Below are 11,341 nucleotides of genomic sequence, written 5' to 3'. Positions count from 1 at the left end.
ACAGCCCCAGGGTATACAGTACGATCAAAACCTGTGATTATCCCCCAACACCACGACCCCAACTTTACTTATGTTCTTACATTCTGATAGCTCAGTCTAAAAAGTTCACCTGCCATCAAATCTGCAGCTGGAAACAAAACACACCTCTTCCTCTTGATACCACAGGTATCGTGTCCATTGGTCTTTACTAATCTGTCCAAATTGGCATCATAAGAAGAATGTCAAATCAGCCTGAAACACAAGCCCCTCTCCCTGCCCCCCAACCCCCTAATGATATCCCAAAGCCTTCCATAACACCTCCAAGGACTCGAGCTCAGGGAAGGAAGAAAAGGGAGCTTGCAGCTCTGTGGCTGATAGGCAGGCACTGAATGGACATTTCCCTGAAGGAAAATCAGACAGAAATTAATCATTTTATATTTGCTTTCCAATCTCCTTTCTATTTTATTAAAGTGGAGTTGTGAGTGAAATACGAAAACCCCATTCAGTTCAGTGCTCTTGGCTGAAAGTTTTCCTTAGTCAGGATCATTCAGTTAGTTCGTACTTGAATACTGTGAGTAACTGGTTCCTGAAGGTTACTGGCCGAATTTCCAGGTCAGGGTGCAGATATGGTTACCACAAAACTCTGAAGGTTACCAAAGGGCATTAGAGGGCCACGCATCATATAATAGTTTTTTTTCCTTCCTGTTTTTGATACCTAGGTGATTCTAAGGCAGACCACCATGACTCATGAGGCCATCAGAGGACAAGGCCATCAACCCAAATAGCCTTTGAACTGATTTTCCCTGTTGAGTATAAAGGTGCTAATTGCAGCAATAGTCATAGGGCACAGCCACATCTCTCCTAAATTAGGGCTGAGGTTCCAAAGCCAGGTAGGTGTAGAGGACAAATCCATAATCTCCTATTTCAACCACAGGGAATCGAGATGATAAGAAGCCTATGAGTAAAGTATCTCCAATGATCAGAATTTGAAAGCATTTATAAGAAGTCAGTTATTAGGCAACTGAGAATATGAATAAAACTTAGAAATATCACCCTTAAATGATGTGCTATATTCAGGTTCCCAATATTTGATATTATCAGATGCCATCAGCACCACAACACATGACTGCCTGAATGGCCTGGGGAATGACTCTGTGGCCCAGTAGATTGCTGAGCTTATCTGCAAAGCTGCCATAATCTCCCCTGAATATCAGGGCAGAGTCTTGCCAAATAGCTACACACTCATTTTAATCATTTCAGGCAGAAAAAAAGTTCTGTATATAAACAAAAAGTTTAACCCATTGAGATAGGGTCTGCATCCCTATTCCATGCCTCTCCCTTGCGTTCAATGCACCCATAGGCTGTTGAAATGATTGAAAATGGTGTAGATATAACCTTAATCTTAGACCTTTCTCAGTTAATATTAGAGGAATGCAAAACAAAACAGTCCCTTTGAAAATGATTTGGCAGTTTCTTTATAAGAACTAAACACAAACCTGTCTTTTAACCCAGCAATCTGACACTTAGGTATTTATGTAAGAAAAATGGAAACATGTTCACAAAAATGGTATGTGAATATCAATGTGACTTTATTCATAATAGCCAAAATCTGGAAACAATTGAAATGTGCTTCAACTGGTGAAGACAAACTCTGGTACATCACATAATGGAGAAATAAAAAGGAACTAACTACTGATACATGGCACAACACAGATGGCTCTCAAATGCATTATGCTATGTGAAAGGAACCAGACTCAAAAAAATACATAGCACATGAATATATATCATCCTGGAGAAGGCAAAGCTATAGGGCTGGAAAACAGGTCAGCAGTAGCCAGGGGCTGGGAGTAGAAGGAAAAGTTGACTTCGAAAGGGCATGAGAGAATTTTGGGGGCGGTGATAACACTGTGCTATATCTTGATTGTGATAGTAGTTACACAACTTTATGATTTGGTAAACTGCATAGTACTATACACACACAAAAAGTGAATTTTACGGTATGTAAGTTATAAAAATAAACCCAACTTGAGCACAAAATCTCAGCGTAAAATGCTCAATAATTAAGAAAGGCAAACTTCAAAAGAGCTGATGAACTTCCTTCCTACACCAACATTGGCAGGCCTTCTCCCAAGCTGGGTGTTGTAGCACTCAGAAGCCAGGCACTCGGTTACTCTTGGACATGTAGTTTAAATAAAGCATCTAATACGTAGATCAATAGATGTTTTCAAGCCTATACTTCATGAGGGAGCTTCTGACACTCTGGCACCAAGGTGCTATTTGTTTTGCAGGGTGCTGCATGTGTTCTTACCTTGCTTTGCCTGGAGTTCCAACTGCCTGGATGCCACTGCTTTCACAATCACTGGAGTTAAGAAATTGTTTCAGACTGAGAATTCAAGCCTGCCCTGTGTTTGTTTTCTATGATGAAGCAAATTAATCTTTATTACTCCAACTGGACATAACACAGAGAAAAGAGACTTCCATAATTCAGTAATACTTTTCTAGATGACCTGTACAGAATTATTTTTGGCAGAAAAATATTTGTGTCCTGGACATCCAACGGTTGTTAATTTTCCACTGGATGCCATGACAATAATATACCATTTTAATAGCTCTGATTTGACGCGAGGCTTCATTTTGCCCTATCCTTCTCCCAGTAAAAACATTCATTGGGAATCCACTATATGGAAATAAATGCTAAGGACAAACAGAATGAGAAACTCAAAGGCCTAGACTTTCAGCAGCCTTCTACAGCTACTCACATACCTCCAATGGAAGGCAGAGTGTGGTGTGTGACAAACAGGCATAAATACAGTGCTAAGGCAGCAGGGGGAGGGGAAATTGAAATAGTCTGGAAAGCTGGAATGGAAGCTGAGCCTTGGAAGGATGAGGACGATGTAGAGCTGCAGCTATTCCGGGCTTAGGAACCAGTTGGCACAAAGGTTCCTTGTGAACACAGATTTGTTTAAATTAGTTATCATAGGCTGGCCTCCTGGAGCCTGAAAACCATGGGTACTTTACCATTTTTATTTTTGAATTTCAATGTCTTCAGGCCTCAAGCCTCTAACATATGTAGGTTATCTGCCTTGTCCATAAAGGCATTTCAGTGGTGACCCCGGTGTAAGTGGATTGTTTGTGGTCAGAGAGTTATAAAGAGTCAAGTTTGAAAAAAAAAAAAAACAACAAGAAGGGAGAAGAGGGCAACTGGTGGGAAGCTTTTGCTCCTCTCTAGTGGATATGGATCCAGGATCTTTAGTCCCCTCAGGAAATGGCATTAAAACAGAACACTAAAAACCAATGCAGGAGAACCTTTATTGCAGCATTATCATTACTATTAAGAAAACGGAAATCATATAAATATTCATCAACAGGGGACTGCTTAAATCAATAATTGATTATTTACACAATGGGATACTACAGAGCCAGTAAGGGAAAAACAAATAAACAACAGTGTGAAGTAATGTAAAGATCTCTAGGAGAAATTACTTAAGTTAATTAAAAATCAGGGAGCAGAAGAGTATGTATAGTAGGCTCCCATTTACGTTCATATATGCATACAAACTTCTAGAAGGATACATAAAAATTGTTAACATTGGTTACATCTGGGGAGTGAAAAATGAGGAGAAAGGGAAAAATTTATTTTCAACTCATACCCTCCTGTAACTGAGTTTATTTTTAACCACTTGTGCATATAATGATGATGATCATCATCACATAAAGCAGTGGTTCTCAACCTTCCTAATGCCACGACCCTTTAATACAGTTCCTCATGTTGTGGTGATCCCCAACCATAAAATTATTTTCGTTGCTACTTCATAACTGTAATTTTGCTACTGTTATGAATCGTAATGTAAATATCTGATATGCAGGATGTATTTTCATTGTTCATGACCCACAGGTTGAGAACCGCTGAAGGAATACTTATAATACTTCCTGGGGCTGACCTGCAATGTACTATGAGGACCAATGGCAAATACTGTAAAAGGTACTATAAGTTTAATTTAACAAGTATTAAACATTTTAAATTAATAAGTGGTTACTAGATATGTTATTGTTGCAAGCCTTGAACAGCTAACAATAGAGTGCAGTAGCACGTTAAGACAAAGAGAAGACAACAGAAATGATGTGAATGCGGAGTGGGGCGGGGAGGGAGGGGAAGCCAAGCAGAGAAGACTTCCTGGTGGAAACAAGGCTTAGGGCTTGGATTGGTGAAGCAGAAGAAGCACAGAAAGGACAACAGAATGAGAAAACAAGAAAACAATATGATGAGCTGCTCACTTGACAAAAAGACATTTGCTACTCTCAATTCTGTTTCAGAACTGATTAGTACTAGAAGCATAAAAGCATTCCAAAATCTGAAAATCCTAATCCCTCTCAGTCACAGAGGGCTTCCCTTTCCATCAAAGGCTTTAAGACTAAAGCAACGTGGACCAAGACCCATGAACTAGACTTGGGTCTCTTCAATGCTTGAAGAACAATGAAAAAACACTAGGAATCTCTCCACTCCCATCCACGTGCATGCCTGAGTGTATACACATGCACATTAAAACAAATTCTGATCCCTTTTTCTTTGTCAGAGGTAAAAAGCTTTGCCATATCTATATATATAAAAGCCTAAGTGACCGTTACGACCAAACGACTGGTTGACCAGTCACTATGATGTGCACTGACCACCAATGCTGGCACTCCCACAGCCAACCTCCCACAGGCAGCAAACCTCTCCCGGTCCCTCCCCCCCGACCGGCAAACCTCCCGCAGTCCCTACCCATTATCCAGCAGGCCCTGTCCAGCAGGCCCCGGCTGGCCTGGCCCTGATTGTGACTGGGCAAAAAGCCCCAATAGGCCCTGATCGCTGGCCAGGCCTAAGGACCCCACCTGTGCATGAGTTTCATGCACTGGGCCTCATATTTGAGTTAACATTTGATTAGAGCAACCAGCCTCCCTTTTAAAGGAGGCTTCTGGCTGAGCGGCGGTCCCCCTGTGGGAGTGCACTGACCACTAGGGCAGCTCCTGCGGTGAGCATCTGCCCCCTGGTGGTCAGTGTGCATCATAGCGACCAGTTGTTCCACCATTTGGTCGATTTGCATATTAACCTTTTATTATATAGGACTAGAGGCCCAGCGCCCACGAAATCATACACGAGTAGCTTGCTTCTACTTGCCGCAACTGGCAACCCTGCTCATCGCTACTTGCACCCTGCCTTCTGCCGCTCATAGCTCTCCACCGCTAGTAGCTCGCGCCCCGCCCTCCGCTCGTAGGTCTCTGCCGCTAGTAGCTTGTGCTCCTCTCTCTCTGCCACTCGTAGCTCTCTGCCGCTAGTAGCTCTCCACCATGAGTAGCTCGTGCCCTGCCCCACCCCGAGAGAGCTGCTGCCCGTTTGTTCGTGACGCCGTTACGACCACAGGCCTTTTATGATATAGATTTGCTTAGTGCTCTATCCCAAAAGAACCCACTTGATAAACACTGTTCTCTTTTAGCAAGTTTAGGAATAAGAAGAGGAGATTCCCCTCCCCAATCAATAGGCTTGCTATCTCTTGCCATCACTGGTACCCAATGTGAAAGCACCCAGGGCAATCTTTCCTGTGGATTCAGATCCTGTTTCTAATAGCAACAGTAGAATAAGCTATTTAATTTATTTTTCTGAATACCAGTTTACTAGATACCTTATTTTTTGGTAAGATTATCCTTTTTTCATACTTCCTCCCTCTCTCTTGAGGAACTATGTTAGATCAGCAGTAATTCTCTGTGTCCATTTAGTACATCTGGCCAACTTCACCTTGTCTGCTACTATTCTTAGGGAATTGACCACAGTCAGTTATTTTAGAAAATGATCATAATCAATAATCTGCTGATTGTTTATTGCTAGGGGAAAATATTGAAGCACTGTTATTACAGAAACCCATTGGAGACTATTGGTAATCTAAGAACTGAGGAAATATTAAGAGAGTAAAAGAGAATATTATTCTATTTCTCAAAATTCTCCTGACTAGAATCATAAAATGACTTCTTCAATGGCAGGAAATATCTCCTTACCCCAGAAATCTTAGGTCCAGGTGGGTTGTTTTTCCTTTTATTTTGTGTAGGTCACAAAGTAAATAAAAAAACTTCTTGTGCAAGGGGAAAGGAAGTTCATGGAAATACAAAAGCAGCAGCTTCCAAGTGGTCCACATGGCAGCCAATGAGCTCCATAACCAGAAGTTAACCAGGCCTGGCTGCTGATCAGAAAGTGCTGACTTATGGGGAACCAGAATTCTGCTCTAGAGGCTAAGAATAAAGCATAGAGTTCCTGCTCCTTTTTCAAGCCACTCCTTGGCTTCCCTGAACTTGGAGAATGCATACAGCTTGGATCAGGGGTGAAACTGGAGCAGCTACACTAGATGGGCACTTGGCCTCTGACCAACATGCTTGTCTCCTGACTTTGCTCTCAGCAAACCCAGTGCAAACATTCAGCATTCCATGGCTGAGGCCACATACAGAAACTATCAGGTGGAGATGGCCACAAATGTACTTTCTCACACTGGGGAGAACAGATGGGGAGATGAGGTTGGGGTGGGGGGGGAGGTGGAGGTGGGGATAAAGGAGCCTCATGAATGCCTTAAAATCCATGCCAGGAGGACAACTAAGAGATATTCCTGTGGATGTCAACTTGAAAAAGGCCATCTTTTAAACAAAAGTCTCATTTATTCCCCTGCACCACTCCTTCCTTGCCAATCCCCAGGCTACGCCAAAACAAACTGAAAAGCTATAAAGATTTGTGGTTAAAAGAACAAGCTCCAAAATATTTGAGGATATTACCTAAAGGAGCCTCAAAGTGATGGACTGACGTAAAACTAAGAACTGGAAGAAATATTACCGCATGTCACAAGACATCAGGAAGAAAGTAAACATGGCGAAAACTAGGGAGCCTCCTAGAAAGTTCTTTTTAAGCAACACTTTTCAAGGAGAACTAGCATATTGAACTTTCCACATAATTGCTTTTCAGGTCTGTCTCCCAAATAATCCCTCAGTGAATATCTAAGTCAGCAAAACAACAGGAATTTTTATATTGATTCTACAATACTGGCATGTCTGTGAGCTATAAGTCTCAGTTGGAGTAAACACATAAAATATTGCCAATAAGGATAAGAAGTTTTTACCTAATATAGATGATGCAGAAAATGGGCCCATTTTTCTTCCCTTTTTTTCCCCCCGGATGGCAGACTTATACAATGCTCATTTTTAGGGCAATAATGTCCAGACCAGCATTCAATGAGCCCATTAGAATTAGCCAGTCCAGCATAACTTCCTGGTCCTCCTGCACCTTGGGGACATGGAGTCTATTTACAGGGCAAAGTCCTCAATGACTTGACCTAAATCTTGGGCCTCTAAGCTCCAAACTCCTTACAGGCTCCTCTCTTACAGGCTACTCTCTCACTGACTTTCAGATTTGACTCTCACTGTTCTATTCCCAGGCATAAATTTACCTCACTGCCATTACAGTTTCTGCCCATCCAGCCACATTGCAGTAATGTCTCCCAGCTGATTCAGCCCCTGATCCTCTGGCACCTGGCCACTTCAGGGGGAAAGCACCCTCCTCCATGCTAAAGAGAAATAATCACTAAAAGAAACTCCTTCTAACTATGAAATGAATGTTCCAAAATGCTCCCCCAGTGAATGGCATTATATTTTAATATTTCACAGAAGATACTAGCATTCCAGAAACTAGGTTCAAGTTTATTTTCAAAACATCCAAATGGTCAACTTCTCTATACATCAAATATATAATCTAACCTATTTGGTCAACAAACATACCAAATACTTATTATTGTACGATTGCTAGTGTTGAAGGTACAACAAATAAAGCACTGCCCTCACCCTCAAAGAACTTAGCCATTACTAATGTACCACGATGCATAGAAATCAGCCCACTCCATTGAAGCCATATCATGAAACCAAAGCAAAATACTAACAATGCCTTAGTCATTCTAAACTTTATAGTTTTCAAAGGGTTATTACATATATTTTAATGTTAATGATCTCAAGTTAAATTCTCACTAGTAAATTGAAAGAGATCCTTAATATCATTTAGGCAACTTTATTTGTGCTATTGCCCTCCCTTTTAGCATACATCCTTCATTAATCTCCATTTCCCAAAAATTTAGGAGGCATCATGCTTCCATACCATTCCTTTTCCCACATTTCAGTTCATTATCAAGTCCTGTTTGTTCTGACACTTCTCTCCATCCCCACTGCCATCACCTTACCCAAGCAATCATCAGATCTCACCTGAAATACTGTAGTAACCTCCTAATCAGTTTCCTTGCTTCCACTTTTATTCATTACAATCTATTGTAATGAATAAAACGCAATAGCCGGTGCTCAGTGTACCCACAGCATGCAAGTAAGTCAAGGTGAATTAGGTCCCAGCAACTTTTATCAGAACTAGAACGCTGGGCGGTAATATAACATGCAGCATGATGAGAAATAATTTGGATTTGGCAGTGCCAGTGACCTCATAGCATCACTCCTCTTTGGAAAGGCAAGAATGAATTACGTTATATAAGACCCTAGGGAGACAGCTGTAATCATTTGGATGCATGCCACTTAGAGACACACTACAGAATGGACACTACATAGTGACACATTCCAGAGGGTATGGAATGAGAAACAGAGGAAGACCAAGAATGAATTGAGTAGACTTAGTGAAGAATGACATGGCACAAAAGGATTTAAAGAATGAAGCTGGGAAGCCAATGATACCCAGCCACCAGAAAGACATTAACCCTATCACAAGTGATGAAACCAGTTAAGAATTCCATCCACACAGCTATCTCAGGCCTGATACCATTTGTCTGGTGATTACCAGAAGACTGAGCAATAGAGACAAGGGTTATATTTAAAATGTGTATTAGTTTTCAAGTTCCTCCCTCACTTCTTGTTTTAAGTCTGGCCTATATACAACTGGCTGTGAAAGATGTATTGCGTGTCACTATTCTTAGTGTCTCTTTCATTGAAAATAAACTGATGTTGTATTTGGATGGGCAGAGGGATTTATAAGTATAAAAGTTCTAAAGGGAAGAGATGGCTCCAGAGATGGTGGAAAACAGTTTTGAGAGCCGAAAACTGGAGTCAACTGCTGCTATGTGTAGTCAGGGTTGGTTTGTTTGCCTCCTGTCTGTACTGACTTTAAAATAGTTATTTTAATTCCAGTGCTGCATTGGCACTAAGACCACCACATCACAGTGGAAACTGTCAACAGAAACTAGACAACTATGCCCTCAGGTGAAACAACATTACTACAGTATGTTTAGGAGGTGGCTAGGCCCATTAGCATGCCTCTGGAATTTTTAACACAAACAGAATCCAACCCCTATGTCATATTTCAGGATGGGTGATTTCCTTGCTACAAGAACAGTTCCTTTTATAAATTAGATGTTACTGGTGGGGTGGGGGGAGGAGTTAAGACAAAATTAATTTCTAACGAACCAATGTTTGGCTATTACTCCAATGGAGTATGCTGACAGGAAGCTCTGCCTGGAGGGAGCGAGAAGAGGACAGAGCACAGACCGCAAGTCCCACTGGACTGAGCAACTTGAAGATGGAGATTCTGTCTTATTTCTCTTTAGCTCCAGTACCTTGCAGGTGCCCAGCACTCAACAAATGCTTGTTGCATTGAACTGACAGCTGTAGAAAAGAAAAAAAAAAGAACTGAGAGTGGAAGCTTGGTGAGTGGGATGGAAAGAAACTAGAAAATAAGGGTTTGAGTGTATTAGAGGAGTAAATAACATTGTTAGGAAATGAGTGGAGAGAGAAAAAATGACAAAAATTTATCAAAAAATAAATGGAGAACCAAATGTCAAAAGAGGATCCCACAAAAACATTCCATTCATATGCAAATGTGCACGTGTACCCACAAACACACAAGCATACAAGTCTGGTCAATACCAGTGGGAGAACTAGAACGCTCACTGCAGGGCAGAAGGAGTCTGGGAGGTGTTCTGTTTGTTTTAGCTCCTGCTCCCACGACAGGGGGCAGCTGAGGAAGGCTGGGGCGGGGGCGGGGGGGCAGCTGGTGGGGTGAACACCAACTGGAGGAGGCACTCAACCTGGAAGCATGTCCACGGGCAACACAGCCACAGACACTGGACTCCATGGAACGCAATGGATGAGCCCTCTTCACTAATTCTGAAGGAGATCCCTTTAGTCCTGTTCCTAATATAAACCAAAATTTACCTGACAATTCACCTTGTTTTTATCATCTATATAAAGCAACGAACAAGCCGCACTCTATAAATAGGTTTGCAAACTGGGCTGTGCCTTTTGCAAACATTAAAGTGGAAATGGTCCTGACACAGATCAATAATGCTTGCCTATTTCCCTGTGCTGTTCTGTTTATTTTTAGTCTCTACACAGAGCTCAATACCTGTAAGAAAAACTCTATATCACCTTCCAGAACATTACCAACTAATGACCAAGGCAGAAAAATTTTTTTGCATTTACTTTCTTCCTATCCATTTGTGTGTGTGTTTTTAAAAATAGGAATAAATTCAGACCCAGCAAAAATGTGTTGTATTACCTCATTACATAGATTCAGGCTTTGGGGAAGAGATCATGAAGCTTATAAAATTCCATACCTCCTTTATTACTCCCTGTTTTCTTCCATTTGCCAATTTATCTAAGAGTTCAGTTCTCTATTCCATAGGCAAAGAAGTGCATATTAGTGTACATAAACACGAAGAGCTTGGGTTGCTTAGAAACAGGAAAAAGTATGACCCCCTGCCTCACCTCCCTTTACATCATTTACCACATGAAGGAAACAGCTGCACACCCCAATGAGGATCATCACGAGCTTCAGGAATATAAAAGGTGCATTAGAAAAAACACTGGAAGCTGAAGCAATTGGGACTTGATTCTCTACAAGGGCATTTCTTATGGAGTTCAGCATAATACCCTCATGCAGTTGGTGTCATTTAATGATGGCCAAATAAACAAGTTTCTCCTAAACATAAATCGTATAGTGATTATTTGTTGCACACCGGAATCCCCAATGAACTTATGAATTCCTTGGGGGCCCAGATAGAGTTCCATCCTCATGTTTTTGTCCTCAGCAACCAGACCAAAGACTAGAATGACAGATGATTAGGAAGTATTGATTGAAAGATCAGTCTATGTCACTGTGTGATGCTGGGTATGTCCTCACCTAGGGGGTTTAATGGAGTCCATGGCAATAGCCATCAGTGGGCATGTGACCACCCTGAATTTCTGGGCAAAATTTTATTTGCTGGAAGAGTGCATAATTTTTCTGAGAAGAGGACACATATTGTTTATTGTCTCAAAGAATCTGTGGCTATTAACCTGACCCCAAAAGTTTAAGAATCTGTGGCAG

At 41.4% G+C, this 11,341-nt stretch overlaps 1 protein-coding gene across 3 annotated transcripts in view; it reads right to left on the bottom strand.

The window, feature by feature from the left end:
* Nucleotides 1-11,341, bottom strand: part of MARCH3 (membrane associated ring-CH-type finger 3) — a 139,404-nt gene that overhangs the window by 106,168 nt on the left and 21,895 nt on the right. The window contains exons 1-2 of one of the 3 annotated variants that reach the window (XM_015564371.1): nt 2,288-2,394; nt 81-192 (exon numbers count right to left, since the gene is read on the bottom strand). The exons of the other annotated variants lie outside the window; for them this stretch is intronic. The gene's annotated coding sequence lies outside the window, so the exon portion shown is untranslated. Of the gene's footprint in view, nt 1-80; nt 193-2,287; nt 2,395-11,341 lie in introns of those variants that run through there. 3 annotated transcript variants of the gene reach the window in all.

Source organism: Myotis davidii, unplaced genomic scaffold (genome assembly GCF_000327345.1).
Source record: "Myotis davidii unplaced genomic scaffold, ASM32734v1 scaffold159, whole genome shotgun sequence".
NCBI classification, from domain to species: Eukaryota; Metazoa; Chordata; class Mammalia; order Chiroptera; family Vespertilionidae; genus Myotis; species Myotis davidii.
This window is presented reverse-complemented; position numbering and strand designations above follow the sequence as displayed.